This window comes from Anolis sagrei, chromosome 8, assembly GCF_037176765.1.
Source record: "Anolis sagrei isolate rAnoSag1 chromosome 8, rAnoSag1.mat, whole genome shotgun sequence".
In the NCBI taxonomy this organism is placed as follows: domain Eukaryota; kingdom Metazoa; phylum Chordata; class Lepidosauria; order Squamata; family Dactyloidae; genus Anolis; species Anolis sagrei.
This window is the reverse complement of record NC_090028.1, coordinates 40,509,157-40,531,400: the sequence shown is the minus strand read 5'-3', so window position 1 is coordinate 40,531,400 and position 22,244 is coordinate 40,509,157. Positions and strand designations below refer to the sequence as shown.

The window sequence follows — 22,244 nt, the reverse complement described above, 5'->3', positions numbered from 1 at the left end:
TGTACATAATCAAATAATGTTCCACTTCGTTTTTAAGGCAGGTTTATAAGAATCTCAATTTTTTTAGATGAAAATGTCAGCTTTTACAATGTATTGTAATATAATATAGCTGAGTCATGCACTGCTAATAGGCTTCTATTGGAAATGCTGAGTCGTGCATTAAATGTATATAGGGAATCATTTGGGGAATGTGTTCTGGCCTAGTCCAGGTGATTGTGAATGATGCAATCCTGGGTTTGAATTAAGTTAATGAGTTGGGAACCAATCAGTGATTGCTATGTGTAGTTGTATAGAATTGTATATAAGGAAGTCATGTAGAGTGTATACTCTCACCTTGTGCTGTGATGCTGTTCGTCGAAGGCTCTATGTAATTGATTAAAAGAACCTGTCTGCTAAGACAAGATATAACCGTGTGCTGTGGTAAGTTAGTAATGTCATCTAGATTGGAGGGGAAAACAATAGTAAAACTGACAATGGCCGGGCATGTGCTCAAGTGTCTGTCAAAGAGTTTCAGAGTGACTGCAGTTTGTGGGAGCAGTTGACTGAAAATACTGTGCAGGAAGAAGCTACTGGAAAGCGCTGAAGTTGTGCAACTGATCTGCTGCTGAATTGTGAAATCAATCTCAACAAAAAATGATAGAATATGGACTATCTTTCTCACCCGTTTTTCGTTTGATCTCTCATTCATCCTACTTTATCTCCTACACATTCCAGGTACTGTCTCAATAAATTTAGTAATTTTTAAATTTCTACTGGGGAAAAATATGCATGGGGTACAAAACAACCCTGACTTTATTAGTATCTAAATAAACTCCATTATTTGGAAAGTCTAACAGATACAGACAGCATAATCCGGAGAGAGAGAAATAGGATACAGTAAATTTCTGAAACTTGGTTGACGAATCCAATATCCTATGGAATAAAGTCGAATATGTTTTCTTTCTTTAATGAATGAAAACATTTACATACAAACACATAAATACCAGATAGCCAACTTCTATGTAATGAGGCTCTTCTTCTGGAAGGGTGTTTCAGTAACTGGCAAATTACTGGACCAAATCTAACCAAAGAGAGCCAACTTACTGACCTATAAATCATAAAATCTGTTTGCCAGTTATGCTGGCCACCAAAAAGCTTTGGAATCAAAGACTATTGACATTCAGTTGTATAACCAAACGTGGCAGATCTCCTGTTAATTATAGGTGGGCTACGAGGGCGGGGGAAGCGGCAATAAGGAATGTAATGAAAGTCCATATTAAATTACAAATAACGTCCTTGACAGTTTGTTTTATTAAAATAAAGAGACTAAAAATGTAAATAAGAACAGGAAAAAATAGAAATATCATATTTAGGGTGGGACATAAATATTTGGAAGAAGAAAAAAGACCCTGGTTATTAAATTCCAGCCGTCATTCTCAGGCCTCCTTAGATACCTCAAATGTTGACCATTTCTGCTCCCTTGGCAGCCACCTCTCCACCAAAGTCAACACTGACACTGAAGTACAACACTGCCTGAGCTCTGCAAGTGCAGCATTTTTCCGAATGAAGCAGAGAGTGTTTGAGGACCGAGACATCCGTAGAGATACCAAGGTGCTTCAGGTTTTTTAAAAAATATTTTTTTATTGAATGCATTTTTGTGTTTCCATACATAAAAACTTTTTTGGGGGGGGGGGTGATTAGGGGAGAGTTTTTTTTTTTTTGGTTTTTTTTTTTGTCGTGTCAGGAGCGACTTGAGAAACTGCAAGTCACTTCTGGTGTGAGAGAATTGGCCGTCTGCAAGGACGTTGCCCAGGGGATGCTTGGATGATTTTTTGTTGTTTTTATCATCCTTGTGGGAGGCTTCTCTCATGTCCCCACATGAAGAGCTGGAGCTGATAGAGGGAGCTCATACGCCTTTCCCCAGGTTCGAACCTGTGACCTGTCAGTCTTCAGTACTGCCGGAAAAGGGGTTTAACCCACTGCGCCACCGGGGCCCCCATGTGGGGTAGGTATGGTCATAGGAAAAACTTTGGGTAAGGTTCAAAAGACTACAGTATATACCTATTTTAAAAAAGTTGGGAACATGCAGGGATGACTTTAGGTAAGAGGTATAAGGTTAGGGATGGAGGAGATGTGGGTGGGGTTTGTTTGTTTTTAATTTATTTTTTATTAGAGATATTAAGAATAAGAAAAAGAGAGAGAAAAGAAAGAAATCTTTATATGTAAAGTGGAAGAACAGTGATATTAAAGAAAAGTAGGAAAACCCTGTACCAGTATAAAAAGAAAAAGAGAGAGAGGACAACCCCCTCCCCAAAAAAACCCCCCCAAAAACAAGGAAGCAAGTTGTTGACTCCTGAATCTCCTTCTCCGTGCTTGTTTATAAAGCTATTGTCCTCCCAATCCTGCTATATGCCTGCGAGGCGTGGACTGTCTACAGACATCAGATGCAACTCCTAGAACTATTCCATCAGTGCTGCCTCCATAAAATCCTGCAAATCTCTTGGGAAGACAGGCAGACAAACGTCAGCATGCTGGAAGAAGCAAAGACCACCAGCATTGAAGCGATGGTTCTCTGTCATAAACTCTGCTGGACCGACAATGTTGTCCGGATGCCTGACCACCATCTCCTAACTCAAGAACTCCGAACTCAAGAATGTAAAACGGAATGTTGGAGGGCAGGAAAAGAGATTTAAAGATGGGCTCAAAGCCAACCTTAAAAACTCTGGCATAGACACTGAGAACTGGGAAGCCCTGGCCTTTGAGCGCTCCAGCTGGAGGTCAGCTGTGACCAGCAGTGCTGTAGAATTTGAAGAGGCACAAATGGAGGGCAAAAGAGAGAAATATGCCAAGAGGAATGTTCGTCAAGCCAACCCTGTCCGGGACCGCCTTCCACCTGGAAATCGATGCCCTCACCAGGTTCTTGTAGATTAGTGAGGACCCCACTACCTCTGAGGATGCTTGCCATAGATGCAGGCGAAACGTCAGGAGAAATGTCTCTAGAACATGGCCCTATAGCCCGAAAAAACCCACAAGAACCTAGTGATTCCAGCCATGAAAGCCTTCGACAATACGATGCCCTCACCGCGGGAAAACATGCAGGTCAAGAATAGGACTCCACAGTCACCTACAAACCCACCGCCTGGAAGACTATCCTACTCATTCCAGGAGTTGCATGTGACGTCTGTAGATAGTCCACGTTTCGCAGGCATAGAGCAGGGTTGGGAGAACAATAGCTTTATAAACAAGCACCTTGGTCTCCGTATGGATGTCCCAGTCCTCAAACACTCTCTGCTTCATTCGGGAAAATGCTGCACTCGCAGAGCTCAGGCGGTTTTGTATTTCGGTGTCGATGTTGATTTTGGTGGAGAGGTGGCTGCCAAGGGAGCGGAAATGGCCAATGCTAAGAACCATCTTTTGCTAGCATACAAAGTGTGTGTTCTGTCACCACAATGTCTTTATTCTATAGGACACGCACTTTAAACCCAATGGGAAGCCGGGTGCCCGAAGGGAGATTGTTAGAGACTTCCAGAAGTAATGGGCTTTAGAGTTCTTTAAAAGTACAACAAAGTCTTTATTAAGGAACAAATCTTCAAACAAAACTTCAAGGCTTTACTATTCTAGTCTTTAAGAGACTGGCACTGACTTGGTTTAACTATACTATCTCAACATGAAGAAGAACCCTTTATAATCTCTCCCAGGCCGTCCATCACCTAGGCCTCGCTGGTCTGGGTATAACTGCTGATCCCAAATGGGTCTGGAAACCGAGTAACCTACCAGACGAAGCTAGAAGGTATTTAGCTGGAATTCTGTGGTTCTGTAATGCTGTCCTGTGGCTGTTTTCCCCTCTGGTGCTGTGAGGCTGAGAGGCTGTGAGCTCTCAGCCAGAGCCTTTGGGACCTTTTCCTTCCGTTTTCCTGGAACTGGATAATCAGTGTGGACCCCGGATGGTCTTGAGAAATGAAGCCTTTCCTATGGGACAAACTGATTTGCATCCTATAGGCTAGCTTCCTTGTGTGTGACTGACTAAAATGGTTCCTCTCTCTTCCCAAAACCCAGGAAAAGGGGCGGAACCAAAGCTAAATGAAGATGGACAGGGGGCTTGCCCTATGACTGCAAACTATAACAGGAAGCCACCCTGCTGCAAAATCCCAAGCCTGGGATTGCAAACAAACCTTTGTTGTTGTTGTTCATTCGTTCAGTCGTCTCTGACTCTTCGTGACCTCATGGACCAGCCCACACCAGAGCTCCCTGTCGGCCGTCACCACCCCCAGCTCCTTCAAGGTCAGTCCAGTCACTTCAAGAATGCCATCCATCCATCTTGCCCTTGATCGGCCCCTCTTCCTTTTGCCTTCAACTTTCCCCAGTATAATTGTCTTCTCTAGGCTTTGTTGTCTCCTCATGATGTGGCCAAAGGACTTCAACTTTGTCTCTAGTCTCCTTCCCTCCAGTGAGCAGTCGGGCTTTATTTCCTGGAGGATGGACTGGTTGGATCTTCTCGCAGTCCAAGGCACTCTCAGAACTTCCCTCCAACACCACAGCTCAAAAGCAATGATCTTCCTTCGCTGAGCCTTCCCTAAGGTCCAGCTCTCACATCCGTAGGTGACTACAGGGAAGACCATGGCTTGGACTAGGCGGATCTTTGTTGCCAGTCTGATGTCTCTACACTTTGAACCTTTAGTTCAAAGCAAATAAAATTGGAGCTCCTGGAACAGCTGTTCCAGAACAGTGTGTAAGAATGTACTGTCACCTGCTCCAGATCTCCTAAAAGTCAAGATCAGTTTTAATATTAGATAATGCTCTGTCAAAGCGCTCCATTGTACTGGCATCAGGAGTCCCGATTATCCCTTACGTTTTGAAACTTATGTTCAGCTACAGACTCAAACCTGAAGTCAAAGGGAAAACTACACGAGTTAAGATAAAATAAAGGCAACATTTCATCTCTCAGCACTTTATTCCTTGAAATTCAGTTTAAATTATGTTAAAAAAAAGGAAAAGAGGATGCTTTAATGAAGAAGAAAACACTATAACCAGGTTTTCTTTCTCTTTCTCTTTTTTTTTGCATGTCAAAGGATTCACCTAACAAATCATAATCCACAATGATACAACCTTCCCCCATCGAGGCAAAATGCATACGGGGAGGGGGAAAAAAAAGAAGAAGATTGCTATGGCAAAGAATTGTGAATTTCATTAAATATGTTAACAGGAGGAAAAAATTCAGCTTTGAAAAATAGTAATCCTGTCTTTCAACAAAAATATTATAGGAAGCTATGAATTTGGTAGATCTGAATAGGCTGTTGGTACATGTTTTACTAAGGTAATATAATGGCACACTATTATTAGATCACATTAATCATTACTATGCCAAAGGCAGTGACAGCCCCACTGAAAAGGATTGAAAGGGCTGGTAATGGATATAAATTACCCATTGTGTGATAAAAGGATTTTTACTAAGAAGGTAAGAATAAAACAGAAAATTTCTAATATAACTGTTGTGGGGGGAAGGCGGGGGGGGGGGGGGGTAAACCAAAATAAAAGTAATCCTCGGTTGGTAATATCCACAAAAATAAAATAAAATAAATAAGCACTTCTTAAAATAAGGTAGTCACAACAGATGTGTGTGTGTTTTTTTTAAAAAATGTATACCGTCTGAAATTAATTTCTTGGCTTCTAATATTGCTATCAGTTTAAATGGTTTATGGGATGACCTCTAAGGAATATGGTCAAAAGGAAAGGTGGGTTTTACTAATTAGAACTGAAGATGGTTTTATGCAGATTCGTTTAAGCCCCTTAGCAGGATCAAATGGGGACTGTCAGGCACCCTCGCGTTATATACTGTCTCACGGTCCTTCTTCGTATGTCCTCGCACGCAAATACTGAACGCTTTAAACAAAGAAGAGAGGAATTGGTAAACCTTTAAAAACATATTACCACTGAAAGATGACTTGCACAAGGGCTACGATGATAGGATAGCAAGAGATCTATGGCTAATCCACAAATTCAGTCATGAGGGTTGAATGAAAAGTAATGCCTCCACCTTTGTTACTTGGGTTTGGATGGGAATGTGGGGCTACGTGGGGCTGCCCTTGAAGACGGCTCGGAAACTTCAATTGGTCCAGCGGGTGGCAGCCAGGATGCTAACCGGGGCTCATTATCAAGAGAGGTCTACCCCTCTGTTTAAGGAGCTCCACTGGCTGCCATTTATTTTCCGAGCCCAATTCAAGGTGCAGGTGCTCACCTACAAAGCCCTGAACGGTTTGGGACCACCCTACCTGCGTGACCGCATCTCCATCTACAAACCCACACGCTCGCTCCGGTCATCTGGGGAGGCCCTGCTCGTGATCCCACCCACGTCGCAAGCGCGCTTGGTGGGGACACGGGACAGGGCCTTCTCTGTGGCGGCCCCCCGACTCTGGAATGCCCTTCCAAAAGATCTTCGACAGGCCCCTACTTTAGTAGTTTTCAGAAGGAATCTAAAAACTTGGCTGTTCCGATGTGCCTTCTCAGATTAGGAATCCCCCATCCCAAGTCCTAGAAGCACTTTAGTACAATCAATATCACTGCACACTGCACTATTTAATCCTACGTTCCTCCTGCCATTTCAGCACTTTTAACCCTGAACCCCATTGCGCCAGCCGGCCCAGTTTTAAAGTGTCTTGATGTACTGTCACTGTTGCTGTTATTTTGCTTAATTATTTTGATTTGCTTTGTTATTGTTGTGTTTGTTCTATTGTATTGTGTTCTGAGGCTTCAGCCTGTGTAAGCCGCATCGAGTCCTTTGGGAGATGCTAGCAGGGTACAAATAAAGTTAATAATAATAATAATAATAATAATAATAATAATAATAATATTTTAATCAGTCAAACGCAGAAATAATCCTTAGAATGTGCTCTTCAACTACTACTATTTAGGCTTGGGTAACCACGGAAAAATTTGGTTCTAAACTCGTTTCGTTTTTAGGGGGGCCCTTGGGTTTCGTTTTTTTAAAGAATTCCGAAATTTTCCTTTTAAAAAATTCAAAATATACAAAATTTCGTAAAATTACGAATCGATTCGTTAATGGCGGACGCGATTGCGAAATATGCTAAAAAACCCTCCAAATGGGACAGGGGGAGCTTCTGAAGCTTCCCTCTCCCTCTGTTGTTGACTGTTGGTGTGATAATTTATTTTCCGAGCCCAATTTAAGGTGCAGGTGCTAACCTACAAAGCCCTGAACGGTTTGGGACCACCCTACCTGCGTGACCGTATGGTTGTCTACGAACCCACACGTTCACTCCGGTCATCTGGAGAGACCCTTCTCGTGATCCCGCCCGCATCACAAGCGCGCTTGGTGGGGACACGAGACAGGGCCTTCTCTGTGGTGGCCCCCCGCCTCTGGAATGCCTTCCCGAAAGACCTCAGACAAGCCCCTACACTGGCAGTCTTCAGGAAGAATCTGAAAACCTGGCTGTTCCAATGTGCCTTTTCAGACTAGGAACCCCAGTACCAAATCCCAGAAGCACTTTAGTTAGAACCAAGATCACTGCACACCACACTTATACTATAATCCCATATTCCTCCGACACATCAGCACTTTTAACCCTGTACCCCTACTCTGCCTGCTCAGTTTTAATAATGTCTTGTTGTACTGCTTTTGTTATTGTTTTTGCTTAACTGTTTATTTGCTAGGTACTGTATTGTTGTATTGTTGTATTGTGTGGGCTTCGGCCCGTTGTAAGCCACATCGAATCCCTTGGGAGATGCTAGCGGGGTACAAATAAAGTTATAATAATAATAATAATAATAATAATAATAATAATAATAATTTATTTTATCACTGATAAAACAAACAACAACTATAAAACTTTCACCAGACATACGGAAATAATTACGAAACAATTTCGAAACAATTTTGAACCAATTACGAAACAATACGAAATAAATTGGAAAAATTGTTTCGATTTTTAATTACTCCTCACAGTAGTCCTGCATGGCTCAATATTGGATCGTAAGCTAATTTAAATACGAATTAATAACGAATTAAGAAATTAACGAACGAAACCGGCCAAGCCTACTACTATTCACTTTCCCACATAATTACCAATTGAGCACCGGATCACTTTCAAAGTGATTTATTTATTTATCGAGTCATCCGCAACCAGAACATTGTATTACATTTCTAACAGAACAAAACAAACAAACAGTTTAAAAAAATTGCAAACTTGGTAGTTGATTAAATGTCCTTTGACCAGTAACTGGCCACTTGGAGTGCCTCTGGTGTTGCCGCAAGGAGGTCCTCCATCGTGCATGTAGCAGGGCTGAGGTTGCATTGCAGCAGGTGGTTAGTGGTGATGGTACTCACCTTCAAAGTGATGGTACTCACCTTTAAGGCCTTGCATGGTCTGGGGCCGATGTACTTGAGGGACCGCCTCAGCCCCTACCAACCCCAGAGATCCCTCCGTTATGAGGACCAAGATTTACTGGAAATTCCCAGTCTGGTTGTCTAACAGCAACCAGACGCAGAGCCTTTACAACAGTGGCACCATCACTCTGGAACACTCTGCCACCTGAAGTCCATGCCTTGCGGGACTTATCAGCTTTCCACAGGGCATGTAAGACATATCTGTTTCAACAGGACTTTGATCTCTGATATTGTTATTTTTAAATTGTTTTAAATTGTTTTTAAATTGTGTTAGATTTTAGCCTGTTCTTGTAAGCTGCTCCGAGCCCCAGGGGAGTGGCGGCATAGAAGTTTGAATAAATAAATAAATAAATAAATTCAGTTATGAGGGTTGAATGAAAAGTAATGCCTCCACCTTTGTTACTTGGGTTTGGATGGGAATATTTTAATCAATCAAACGCAGAAATAATCCTTAGAATGTGCTCTTCAACTACCACTATTCACTTTCCCACATAATCACCAGACAATTGGATACATTTCTGCCAACAATGAACAAGTTTTCTAAAGCCGTCACGGAAGAAGTCGACACTCTGTTTCCGCAACCATCATCTCACAGTTCTCTCAACGTCTTCATCAGAAGCATAATGATGTCCCCGCAGATCTTCTTTCATTATCGGGAACAGATGGAAGTCAGGCGATGCTAAATCTGGACTGTATGGAGGATGTCGTATGGTGGTGAGATCCAGTCTCTGAAGTTTCAAGTCTGTGCGCTTTCATTTCAAGTGTCAGCATTCTGGGTACCCATTGTGCACAGATCTTCCAATAGCCAAGCAAAGCAATAATGTGACCCACACGTTCTTGTGAAATGACAATTATGCTTAAAAATTCTCTTTGAGTGACACAACAATCGGGTTGTTGTAGGTTTTTTCGGGCTGTATGGCCATGGTCTAGAGGCATTTTCTCCTGATGTTTCGCCTGCAACAACAATCGTCCTGAATCAATCTGTCAACCTTTTGCTTGTGAAACTCAGTGGTTGCTGTCACAGGACATCCAACTCTTTGTTTGTCACGCAAGTTAGATGTTCCCACCTAAACATCTTTAAACTTACTTGCCCAACAACACATAGTACTCACATCAACACAATCACCATAAACAGCTTGTAATCTCCTCTGGGGTGACACCTTCTGTTGTCAAGAATTCAATGACTGCACTTTGCTTAAGTTTCTACTCCTTCGCAACCTCAGATGAAGGCCATGACAAACCACTCCTGAACAAATTTTGCCAAGAAAACTCCATTAATATTAATAATTATTATTATTCATGACAGCTGGCACAACAAAGCATTGCATGGGCAGTTCCTTGACAAAATTGAAGGAAAAGTTGACAGGGAGAAGACCTGGTTATGGCTCACGAATGGAGCACTGAAAAAGGAGACAGAAGAAGGCCTGATTCTTGCAGCCATCAGAACAAATGCAATTAAGGCCAGGATTGAAAAATCAGTGGATGATCCAAATGCAGACTGTGCAAGGAAGCTGATGGAAACTTACACGTTCTGCATATCTTCAGCTACTGCAAGAAAATCACACAAACGGACTACAAGCAGAGGCACAACTCTGTGGCCCAAATGATTCACTGGAACGTATGTCACAAGTATCACCTGTCAATAGTAAAGAACTGGTAAAGGGATCATAAACCTGCAAAGGGAGTGGAAAATGAACATGCAAAAATACTGTGGGACTTTTGAATCCAGACTGACAAAGTTTTGGGACACAATACACCAGACATATCAATTGTGGAAAATAAAAACGTTTGGATGATTGACGTCGCCATACCGGGTGACAGTTGCATTGAGGAAAAACAACAGAAAAAAACTCAGCCATGATCAGGACCTCAAAATCGAACTGCAAAGGCTCTGGCATAAACCAGTCCAGGTGGTCCCAGTGGTCATCGGCACACTGGGCACCGTGCCAAAAGATCTCAGCCGGCATTTGGAAACAATACACATTGGCAAAATCACGATCTGTCAACTGCAAAAGGCCACCTGACTTGGATCTGCACACACCATTCAAAAATATATCACACAGACCTAGACACTTGGGAAGTGTTCGACTTGTGATTTTGTGATGCGAAATCCAGCATAGAGATCTCGTTTGCTGTGACATACTGTGCTTTTGTGTCAGAATAATAATAATAATGTTTATTTATATCCTATCTTCTCTCTCCATACTGAGACTCAAAGCAACTCACAATTAAAAGGATTACAATGCAATTTAAAATATACAATATACAAATATTAAAACAGTATTAAACATCATTAATATTAAAAACAATTCAAGTTAAAAATGTCACCATAATTTGGAGAACACAAAAACAAATAATTAGTACTCTTTGCATATTATTTATTCTTAATAGACGGTAAACCAAAGCATAGAAATCTCTTCCTTTCACTGTTTGGTCCATCTTAAAACAAAATCCTAAATCAATCATAAGTTCTATTTATTATTATTTTTTGCATGCCATAGGATTATTATTATTATTATTATTATTATTATTATTATCATTATTATTTGTTGGAACACAACAAGATGAGTCCACAGCAAACATGATCACTCTGCTGGCTATTTTATTGAATCAAACGTCGGACACTTCCAAAGTGTCCAGGACTGTGTGATGTATCGACAAATAATGTGTGCAGGTCCGAGTAATGTGGCCTTTTGCAGCTGGCAGATGGTAATTTTGTCAGCACTGATTGTGTTTAAGTGCAGGCCAAGGTCTTTAGGCTCTGCACCCAGTGTGCTGATCATATGTTCTATTGATATCAACAGATCTTACTTTTCAACTAGATCTGACTCCTCTGCAAGTGAGATCTTCAGATCTACAGTGGGATATAAATGTTTTAATAAAGGAAGTATTAAAAATCAATAGACACTCATATTGTAGACTTCATTAATAGGTGGAATTTAAGCCAGACCTCCAAGAATCCTGATATGATTTTAAGATGATTAACTGCATATTTCCAAATATTTTTACCTTGATTTTCCACCAGAAGGTACTTTATGTAGTTTTACTAAGATGGACAGAAGCTGTTGGTGCTGTAATTAATGTGTGTTTTTGGAAAATTAATTGCAGTTCCCATTCATAATTAGTTCAGACACCAATGTGGAATCTGAATTAGCAAAAAAACACCCACTGGCATACAGAGGATGTCATTAGTGTGCCATGCTTGGGCCTCTTTGCGTCATGGGAATTGCAACCGAAAGGCTCTCCAACCTTTGGATCAGGTCTGATCAGAATAGGTGGAGAGTGGCAGAGAAGGCATCAAAAGGACATCACATTTTAACATGACAACCATTATAATTCAGGAAAATCTGATCATGAGCAGTAACATCTGAGTTGTAAAAAGGATGGCAACTTAAATTGTAAGGATTTGGACTATTCCTTCCTGTCTTTGATCTGGGATAAAGTATAGGAAAGACAATGAGGATAGACTCCCATGTTAAGCTTGGCCTAGAACAGTGGTTCTCAACCTTCCTAATGCCGCGACCCCTTAATACAGTTCCTCATGTTGTGGTGACCCCCAACCATAACCCTATCATTATGAATCGCCATGTAAATAATGATCTGCAGGATGTATTTTCATTCACTGGAGCAAATTTGGCACAAATACCCAATATGCCCAAATTTGAATGCTGGTGGGGTTGGCGAGGGGATTGATTTTGTCATTTGGGAGTTGTAGTTGCTGGGATTTATAGTTAACATGTAAACAAAGAGCATTCTGAACCCCACCAACAATGGAATTGAACCAAAGTTTGCACAGAGATTTTCCCACGATCAAACGAAAATACTGGAAGGGTTTGGTGGGCATTGACCTTGAGTTTGGGAGTTGTAGTTTGCCTACATCCAGAGAACACTGTGGGCTCAAACAATGATGGATCTGGACCAAACTTGGCACGGATACTCAATATACCCAAATGTGAACAATGATGGGGTTTGGGGAAAATAGACTTTGACATTTGGGAGTTGTAGATACTGGGATTTATAGTTCACCTGTAATCAAGGAGTGTTCTGAACGCCACCAATGATAGAATTGGGCCAAACTTCCCAAACAGAACCCCATGACCAACAAAAAATACTGTTTTTCTGATGGTCTTTAGTGACCCCTCTGACATCCCTTTGTGACCCCAAACACTGGCCTAGAATCTAGGATGCATTGGCTGATCATAACTGCATCTGCTAAAATACTAGGAAGCTAGTATGCCAAGATCACACTAGGTTTTGCCTCAGCTGTCAGTGTCAAGTACAGACCAATTCAGAGAAGCCAGGTAATAAAACAAAGGACAATGATCCCTTGCTGTCCATATTAATCCTCACACAAAGTTTTCAGATGGAGATGCATTACAGGACCATCTTTACTCCACACAAACACTTGCCAAACCCATGATCACCCTAGTCCCTCATCTGGATTTGCATATATTTTGACATTTCACAGATGAAAACAAAGGCAACGTGTGGCTAAATATCATCAAAGAGAGGTCAAAATGGCAAAGGTTGGGCCAGACTCCAACATGTATTTATACAGATTCCACCAAAAAAAAAAATTCAGCTTTAGCAAGTCAGTTCTTTCCAATACTAATTCTACTCCCATGTTTTATTTCAAAGGTACATGGAAACATATCAAAAATGGTTTTCAGCTTTTTCTTAAAGTGCTAACTTGGTAATCACAGGAGAACAAGAATGTAGTCAGGTGGGAAAGGTAGAAGGAGAGGGAAGATATAGTAGGCTCCTCCTCCTATGTAACCAATTTAAAAACAAAGTGGGCTAAAAAAAGAGTGAACCTGTTTCTCCAAAATCAATATTATTTTTGCAAATTTTCCCCTCTTCTCAACCTGGGGGTCAGGACCCCTGGAGGGGTCGCGAGGGGGTGTCAGAGGGGTCGCCAAAGACCATCAGAAAACACAGCATTTTCTGTTGGTCATGGGGTTTCTGTGTGGGAAGTTTGGCCCAATTCTGTCATTGGTGGAATTCAGGGTTTTGAATTGTAGGTGAACTATACATCCCAGCAACTACAACTCCCAAATATAAACATCTATTTTCACCAAACTCCGCTAGTGTTCACATTTGGGCATATTGAGTATTTGTACCAAGTTTGGTCCATATCCATCATTGTTTGAGTCCACAGCGCTCCTTGTATGTAGGTGAACTACAACTCCAAAACTCAAGATCAATGCCCACCAAATCCTTCTTGTTTTTTCTGTTGGTCATTGAAGTTCTGTGTACCAAGTTTGGTTCAAATCCATCATTGGTGGAGTTCAAAATGCTCTTTGATTGTAAATGAACTATAAATCCTAGCAACTACAACTCCTAAACAACAAAATCAATCCCCCCAACCCCACCAGTATTCAAACTTGGGTGTATCGGGTATTTGTGCCAAATTTGGTCCAGTGAATGAAAATATATTCTGCATATTGGATATTTACATTATGATTCATAACAGTAGCAAAATTACAGTTGTGAAGTAGCAACAAAAATGATTTTATGGTTGGGGGTCAACACAACATGAGGAACCTTATTAAGGAGTCGAGGCATTAGGAAGGTTGAGAAACACTGCCCTAGGTTTTATTATTTTAGAAGTGCAAACTTCTTTACCACTCTGAACTTTCTTTTTAAAGTTGGTGCATGTCCAAGATAAGGTTAGTAGTACGGCGGGGCCCTTGGGTTTGGTTCCAGAACTCCTCTGAATACCAAAAACAATGGAAGCTCAAATTTCATTATATACAATGACATAGTCAAGTTGTTAATAGTTGAATCCATAGATGCAGAATCCATGGACATAGAGATCAATTGAAACTATAGATGCACTATTGTACGCATAAGTTAAAGCCACCTTAAGAAATATAGTTTAAAAGCTTCTATGATGACATCAAATTTATTTATTGATTTATTGATTTATTTTATTTACATACTGCCTTTCTCAACCTGAAGGTGACTCAGGGCGGTTTACAAACAGCACAATTCGATGCCCCCAAAAACATAAAAACAATTAAAACATTAGCATAAATAATATCAGATGAAACAGTAAAAACCAATAAAAACATAAATCCTCAGCGTCTCATTATTAAAATCATTATAAAACTTTTCTTTTAAAGGAATGCTGTCAACCAACTATTCCCATTACAAAAAGCAGTGGTCATAATGTATGCTTACTAAAAATAATTTTTGCTTTAAGAAGGTGCATTAAGATTTTGAGCTGGAAGCTCAAATCTGAGAATAGGAATTTGTTAAATTTTTTTGCCCCTGCCCCATACTACACACCATGCAAAGTCTATAGAGCAGTGGTTCTCAACCTTGCTAATGCCGTGACCCCTTAATGCCGTTCCATATGTTGTGGTGACCCCCAACCATAATATTGTTTTCGTTGCTGTCATTTTACTACTGTTATAAATCGTAATGTAAATATCCGATATTCAGGATGGATTTTCATTCACTGGACTAAATTGAGCACAAATACCCAATATGCCCAAATGTGAATGCTAGTGGGGTTGGGGGGAGGATTGATTTTGTAATTTGGGAGTTGTAGTTGCTGGGATTTATAGTTCACTTATAATCAAAGAGCATTCTGAACTCCACAAGCGATGGATTTAAACCGAACTTGGCACACAGAACTCCCATGACCAACAGAAAGCACTGGAAGGGTTTGGTGGGCATTTACCTTGAGTTTGGGAGTTATAGTTCACCTATATCCAGAGGAGTGCTGTGGATTCATGCAATGATGATCTGGGCCAAACTTGGCACAAATACTCAATATACCCAAATGTGAACACTGGTGGAGTCTGGGGAAAATAGACCTTGACATTTGGGAGTTGTAGTTGTTGGGATTTATAGTTCACCTACAATCAAAGAGCATTCTGAACTCCACCAATGATGGAATTGAGTCAAACTTCTCACACAGAATCCCAATGACCATCAGAAAATACTATGTTTTCTGATGGTCTTTGGTGACCCCTTTGAGACCCCCTCATGACCCCCTCAGGGGTCCCGACCCCCAGGTTGAGAAACACTGCTATAGAGATTCTCATTCATAAAACATAAAAATCATAAAGCATGCAATGAAACCAGTCTTACCAGGTGAGTCCTACACCAACAAATTCTTTGATGTGTAGCGGTATCTCCTTGAAGTTGTCGGGAAAATGCAGAAGGTCGGGAATTGCTGAAACCAATTTGAACGAGAAATTTAAAAATGCAAAACCAACATACTAGTTAAAACAAAACCAGTTTTGCTATTCCGCTTTATATAGAGACGTTAACTTGCTCTGCAATACTTGACACAAACTTAACACAACACTTCAGAGAATGTTTATTCTGAACTAATTCCTGTTATGCCCAGTGGACCTTAACCCTAGTAAATGTATTTTGGATTATAGCCTACGTCATCCGTTTTCTGATAGATCTGTTGATAACGCTCATCATCTGGAGTATTGTATCTTGGATATTGTATCTTCTGTTGTAAATGCAATTTTTCACTTTGGAAGCAGAAAATGGCAAACATTCACAGGCTCGTCACTTGAACTATTTTAAACTTTTGTCTTGCAGATAAATCTAATCTATATGTGGGAAATATAAAGTGAGCTAATAAGTTGTCTCTTTGAAAAAGATTGCTGTTCATTCGTGCTATCCTCCTTAACAAGTTCTTAAAAAATAATTTTATTAAGGTTTTCCAAATACAGTGTTTAGAAAGAATACAATTAGGAAGTGAATTGGGGGGGGGGGGGTCAAAGTTGGCCAAAGAGGGGTTTGTGCTTTTGTGACAATAAAATAATAATAATAATAATAATAATAATAATAATAATAATAATAGAAAAGTTCAATGTATTGTCGAAGGCTTTCATGGCTGGAATCACTAGGTTCTTGTGGGTTTTTTCGGGCTATAGAGCCATGTTCTAGAGGCATTTCTCCTGACGTTTTGCCTGCATCTATGGCAAGCACCTCTGAGGATGCTTGCCATAGATGCAGGCGAAACGTCAGGAGAAATGCCTCTAGAACATGGTTCTATAGCCCGAAAAAACCCACAAGAACCTAATAATAGAAAAGTCGATGGCAGATCCCAAGTTTAGACTGGGCAAGGAAGCAGATAAAACAATAGATCCCATCCTCAGCTGCTGCAAGAAGATCGCCCAGACAGACTATAAGCAGAGGCACAACACCGTAGATAAAATGATTCATTGCAACTTATGCCACAAATACCATCTACTTGCAACAAAAAAAAACTGGTGGGATCACAAGCCGGAAAAAATTACAGAAAATGAACACATCAAACTACTCCGGGACTTCTGGATTCAGACTGACAGAGTTCTGGAGCACAATATTTCCGACCTCATGATCGTGGGGGGGGGGGGGGGAGTATGGATCGTCGATGTTGCAATCCCAGGCGACAACAGTGTGCCGTTACACCCATACGCTTTAAAAAACAAAGCTATGGTGTGCTGTTCCCTATGTCTGGGCAAACTGCCGGTGGTTTTCTTGAGAAGATTGAGATTCTCAGTAACTGAGTCTATTACAAGTTCTGAACATCAAAAAAGGATATTTATTTCTCAAAGTCGCAAACAGAACAGTCAATTGATGAACCAAATAGATATTTCTTCTTTCTCTTCTCCACTAGTTACTGAGTCAGCCTTTCCCCAAGTGGCAAAGGGATCCAGGGATCCTTCACCCTAATCCAGAGCTGTTGCCATTTAGAAAGAACAAATCTTTCCCTATCTATCTGAGCTCCAGATTAGCCTTGGAGGTAAGGCAATGCAGTCTCTCTCCCTCTATAAGACTCTATAAAACTCAATTCTCAAAGCTCAATATCTATTTTTCTTTATACTCTATAATTCTTATAATTTATCTAACTATAGCTCAATTCTTCTCAATAAACTTCTCTGTCGATCTTAATTTCTCAATTGTTCTCAATAGTTTTTACAGTGGTTTGTCGGAGCTACCTGTCTGGCCACCAGCACATCAGATTCCTTCTTCAGACCTGAACAGGCAGGGAGGACTCCAAAATGGAAGCCTTTCCCCAGGAGAAGGGACGGGCTCAAAGAGCTGCTCCCTAGGCCAATCATTGCAAAGAGTTTGCAGGCTGGCTTTTCCTGCCTTTGGCTGTTAAACTCCAGGCTTTGCAAGGCTGCAGCAGCTCCTGGGAGAAAGGCAAGGGGCAGCCACTCCAAGCAACTAAAAAAGCAATGCAAACCAGTCTCCTGGGGGACGGAACAAACAGGATTGAAGAGAAACTACTGGAAAAGCTGACATGATATGGGGATTGAAAGATCGAACTGCAAAGACTCTGGCACAAGCCAGTCAAGGTGGTCCCAGTGGTGATCGGCACACTAGGTGCAGCGCCTAAAGACCTTGGCCTGCACTTAAACACAATGTTCTCTACACACACAAATCTACACACCCCTTCATCTTAAAAAGGTTATATTTTAGATTACGGCTACCAGAATCCTTTAATTAAAATGGTCATTGGGCATGACCATCATGAGGACTCCAGGAGTTGAAGTCTTTAAAAAAAGTTTTCCAAGACACGTAGCAAATATACACTGTTCAAATTGATACATCAAAAATATACAGAACTTCTAAAACTTTCCAAAGTTTCTGCCTATCAAGCTGTCAGTCTTAACTTTCTACAATCACCTCTTGGGTTTGCAAGCACTATCATACATCGTGTTGAAAATGATCAGCACAAGTTTGGTAATTATTGGACAGACACTAGACAACACATCATAAATAATATGGAAAAAAAGACCAGAATGTTGGCGACTGTTAGAAAGAGTCAACACACACTACTAGTCAAGGTCAGCCCAAAACCCATTTTGGCCTGAGAAAGAGCAGCCACTCACATTGCCCAAGAAGTTAAGCCAAGATTCACAGTACTCCAAATCAGGCATTTTGGCACATGTGGTTGAAAAATCCCAGAAGAATTCCTCTCCATTCCGACAATAAACAGCAACCATTTAAATATCCATACCCCCTCTTAGGTGCCTAAAAGTCCATGCTGGGAAAAAGGCTGGATAGAAATGAAATAAATGAATAAAAATAAAATAAATTTTATTACACCCATAATCTATTACTGGAGCCATTCTCTTCCCTTCACCGGAACATAATTAGAAGGAGAACTGCAATTTTAGTATAATGGATATATTAATGTATGCAATATATAAGCTGAAGGTTTGTTTGGAGGCCAGCAAGAGCTCCAAGTGGAGGTCTGTCTCTGTTCCGTCTTCCAGGAGCTTGGTTTGCATCACCCCTTAGTTGCATAAAATGGCATCCCTTTGCATTTTCCCCCAGGGTTGCTACAGTCTCAGCAGCACCCTGAAAGTTAAACATTAACAGAGGCTGGAAGCCAGCCTACAAGCTTCTTGCTGTAATTGGTTTAAAAAAGTATCCTTTTGGTCCAGAGACCACCCTTTTTTCTGGGGATGAGACCTCAATTTTGGAAAAGCTCTCCTGCCTTCTTTAGTGTAGAAAAACCCTCAGATGTGCTGGTGGCCAAGCTAGGCAGCTCGGACAGGCCATCGTGAGTATGGGTTACCCTCTCGCCTTTGAAACTGGTGCTGAGCTCAGATAGAGAAAGACCTGCTCTTTCTAATGGATAGTAGCTCAGTGCTGGGGCAGGGAATATCTTAGGATTTCTCTGCCATTGGGAGAGGCTCCATTACTTCATCTCCAAAACTAATCTTGAGTTTGGATAGGGAAAGACCTGCTCTTTCTGACAGATAGCAGCTCAGGGTTAGGGTAAAAGATCCCAGGATTTTTCTACCATTGGGGGAAAGTTAACTCGGCAACTGAAGGAAAAGGGATACAAAGAACATCTATATGGTTTCCTAAATTGACGGTTTGTGTTTGCAACTTCATCAAGCTGTGCCAAGTATGTCAAGGACTTTGAGAAATAAATGTTCTGTTTGATGTTCAAATTTATTTATTTAGAAGTTTTATATACTGGTCTTCTCACCTCGAACGAGGGACTCAGGCCGGTTCACAACATGTGTTCAAATACAACAATATACAAAAGCAACACAGTGCATCATCATTACGAATTAAAATATAAGTACATTAAAAACATCATCATCATATTACCCAAGCCAAGTCGTCAATACAGTCACAGTCACAATCACAGTTCATCCTCCTCCTTCCATGTGGACGAAGGTTATAGATTCAGTCCTCAAATGCCACGTTCCAAAGCCAGGTCTTTATTAGTTTCCTGAAGGTCAGGAGGGAGGGAGCAGATCGAATCTCTAGTGGGAGGGAGTTCCAAAGCCGAGGAGCCACCACCGAGAGGGCCCTGTCCCTTGTCCCCACCAAATGCGATTGCGAAGGTGGTGGGACTGAGAGCAGGGCCCCTCTGGAAGATCTTAATAACCTTGGTGGTTCATAGGGGAGAATCCGTTCAGACAGGTAAACTGGGTTGGACAGGTAAACTGGGCCCAGCAACTGAGGCCAGTCCAAATCTAGACTGGCATTAGTTGCTGGGAATCTTGAGCTTCTAAGAAAGGCACCCGCAGTTCACCCAGATAAAGAGAGAAGCACATCATAGTTTTAACTTTATAGTGTCTGGGTATGACGGCACAGTCTCCATCCTACAAAAGTTGATGTTCTTAGCTTCTGAAATACAGTACCAGTATGCACTCTTTTTTTAAAAAAAAAAAATCTAAGGCTCTTCCTTCCATTCACAACCAAGAATTAAAATAAGCCTGATGTCTTCATACTTTGAATGTTAGTTATGTATATACATTATAAGCATAGAACAATGTCCTAAAGATGCTCCCGGCTGCTTTCACTTCAGTCGGATTTACATATATAAATGAAAAAGAGGGAAGTTCCCCTACAGCGAGACATTGCAATGCTCCATAATATTCACCCAAGGTTTTGTAATATTCAAACAAACCCCTCCAAAGTAGTGCCACAGACCCCTAGGGAAAGATATTATATATATACAGACGCATATGAACTACACTAACTCTCCTCCTTTGTGCTTTCAGAAGGGGAAAAGTTGTCTTTCTTCCTGCTCTGAGTTTTTTCCCTAGTTAAGATAATGCAAATTCTACTATTAATGTTCTTTTCTATGGACAGAAAGCTTGTTGAAGACTAATAATAATAATAATAATAATAATAATAATAATAATAATCTTTATTTATACCCCGCCACCATCTCCCCAAAGGCAACTCAGGGCGGCTAACATGACGCCAAGCCCAAAGGTACAATACAGCAAAATGAAATACAGAATGCAGACAACAAAAATTAGATCAGAATAAAATACATACATTATAGGATTACTTGGACTTCCCCAACAGCTCTGCTCCTAGCCTGTAGCGGTGGCCCCGTATTATCTGACCTGCACCACAGACTTGCTTAAAAGAAAAACACAGAATGGTGGCCTATCACATAGTTTATCTATAACATCAAATGCAGTTTCCAAAATAAGCACAACAAGTCATTTCTCCCCCTTTTTATTTTGAACTGTAATCCACCAAATTGCACACTAGACACATACGCTGACCTTGTCATAGGGAAGAAGCAGGATCACCTCGAATTTACAAAGATTATAGTGGGGTGATTTATTATTATTATTTTTATTATTTTTGCCCATTTTTTCTTTCTACAAAGAGATTCAAAGGAATATAATTTATTTATTTAGGGCATTTATAGCCTGTCCTATCTCACCTTGACGGACTCGGGGCGACTGTCACACTGCCAGGGCTCTGCCTTACTCAGGTAGAGATGAACCAAACAAATACCCAGTTTGTATCATGCAGTTTAATTAAAATAGCACTCACTTTCTGGCTGTTTTAATAGTCCAAAATATAAAGCATAAAGATTGCACTCAGCCACAGAAACAAACACAGCAAACACTGTTGCAGGTTCAAGATAACTCCGAGGTCAAAAGGTCCAGTCCAGTGGTCAAACGCCGAGAGTACAATAAACAAAGTCCAAGGATCAAGAGTCAATACTGTAATCAAAAGCCAGTCCAAAGATTCAAGGTTCCAGGATTCCAAAAGTTCAGGAGACAGGTCAGGACACCAAAAATCCACAAACCTGGGGGTGAACCAGCAGCATCTACCACCAAAATAAGACAAATGCTTTTCTCCCAAAGATAAGTCCCAAGGTTCGCTCCTTATATCCAGAAACACCCAGTTGCAACCTATCTCTTGCATATCTCAACCCTTAATTGCTTTCACCCATGAACTCTTACTTACAGATTACTCTTTAGAACTAAGACTTACATTAACCCTTCCATCACCAACCACCATCAACTGCAGAACATAATACATGACAGTGGCTAACAACCAACACAGCATAGTGTCCACAATAAGAAAAGCTTAAATATACCTAATATAATAAAAAACAGTATAAAAACAATATAAAACATTAAATACAATGCCAAATTCATCATAGTCCAATAAAACCATAATTTTGCCAGCGTCAGTCTAGTCCGCAAAGGCCTGATCCCACAGCCAGGATTTCACTTTTTTTTTTCGGAAGGACAGGATAGATTGAGCAGATCTGATTTCGTTTGGGAGGGAATTTCATAGCTGAGGGGCCATCACAGAGAAGTACATATATATTTGCCATCCCCTGCCACGTGTTGTTGTGGCCCAGTCTATGTATATGTGTTTTGTGTGTATATATATGTGTATATTTGTTTGCATATATTTGGGACATATGAACCCAACCCACATCAAGTGATGAGTTTGAACGGTTTTCTGGAGACTGGCAACCTGGAAATACATGGGGTTATCTAAGTCTTGATAGACGCTAGAAAAGTTGGAGGGACGGGCGGTGGCGAGCAGCTGTGGAAGATAAAGCAGCTGAGAGTGATGAAGGCAGGGTGGAGAGCAGTTCATCATCCGA

General features: G+C 40.9%; 1 protein-coding gene across 7 annotated transcripts in view; it reads right to left on the bottom strand.

The window, feature by feature from the left end:
* ZNF536 (zinc finger protein 536) overlaps positions 1-22,244 on the bottom strand; it is a 773,116-nt gene that overhangs the window by 617,653 nt on the left and 133,219 nt on the right. For 6 of the 7 annotated variants that reach the window (XM_067471133.1, XM_060788164.2, XM_067471136.1 and 3 more), the window contains exon 3: positions 15,479-15,563. The exons of the other annotated variant lie outside the window; for it this stretch is intronic. The gene's annotated coding sequence lies outside the window, so the exon portion shown is untranslated. The remainder of the gene's footprint in view (positions 1-15,478; positions 15,564-22,244) is intronic. 7 annotated transcript variants of the gene reach the window in all.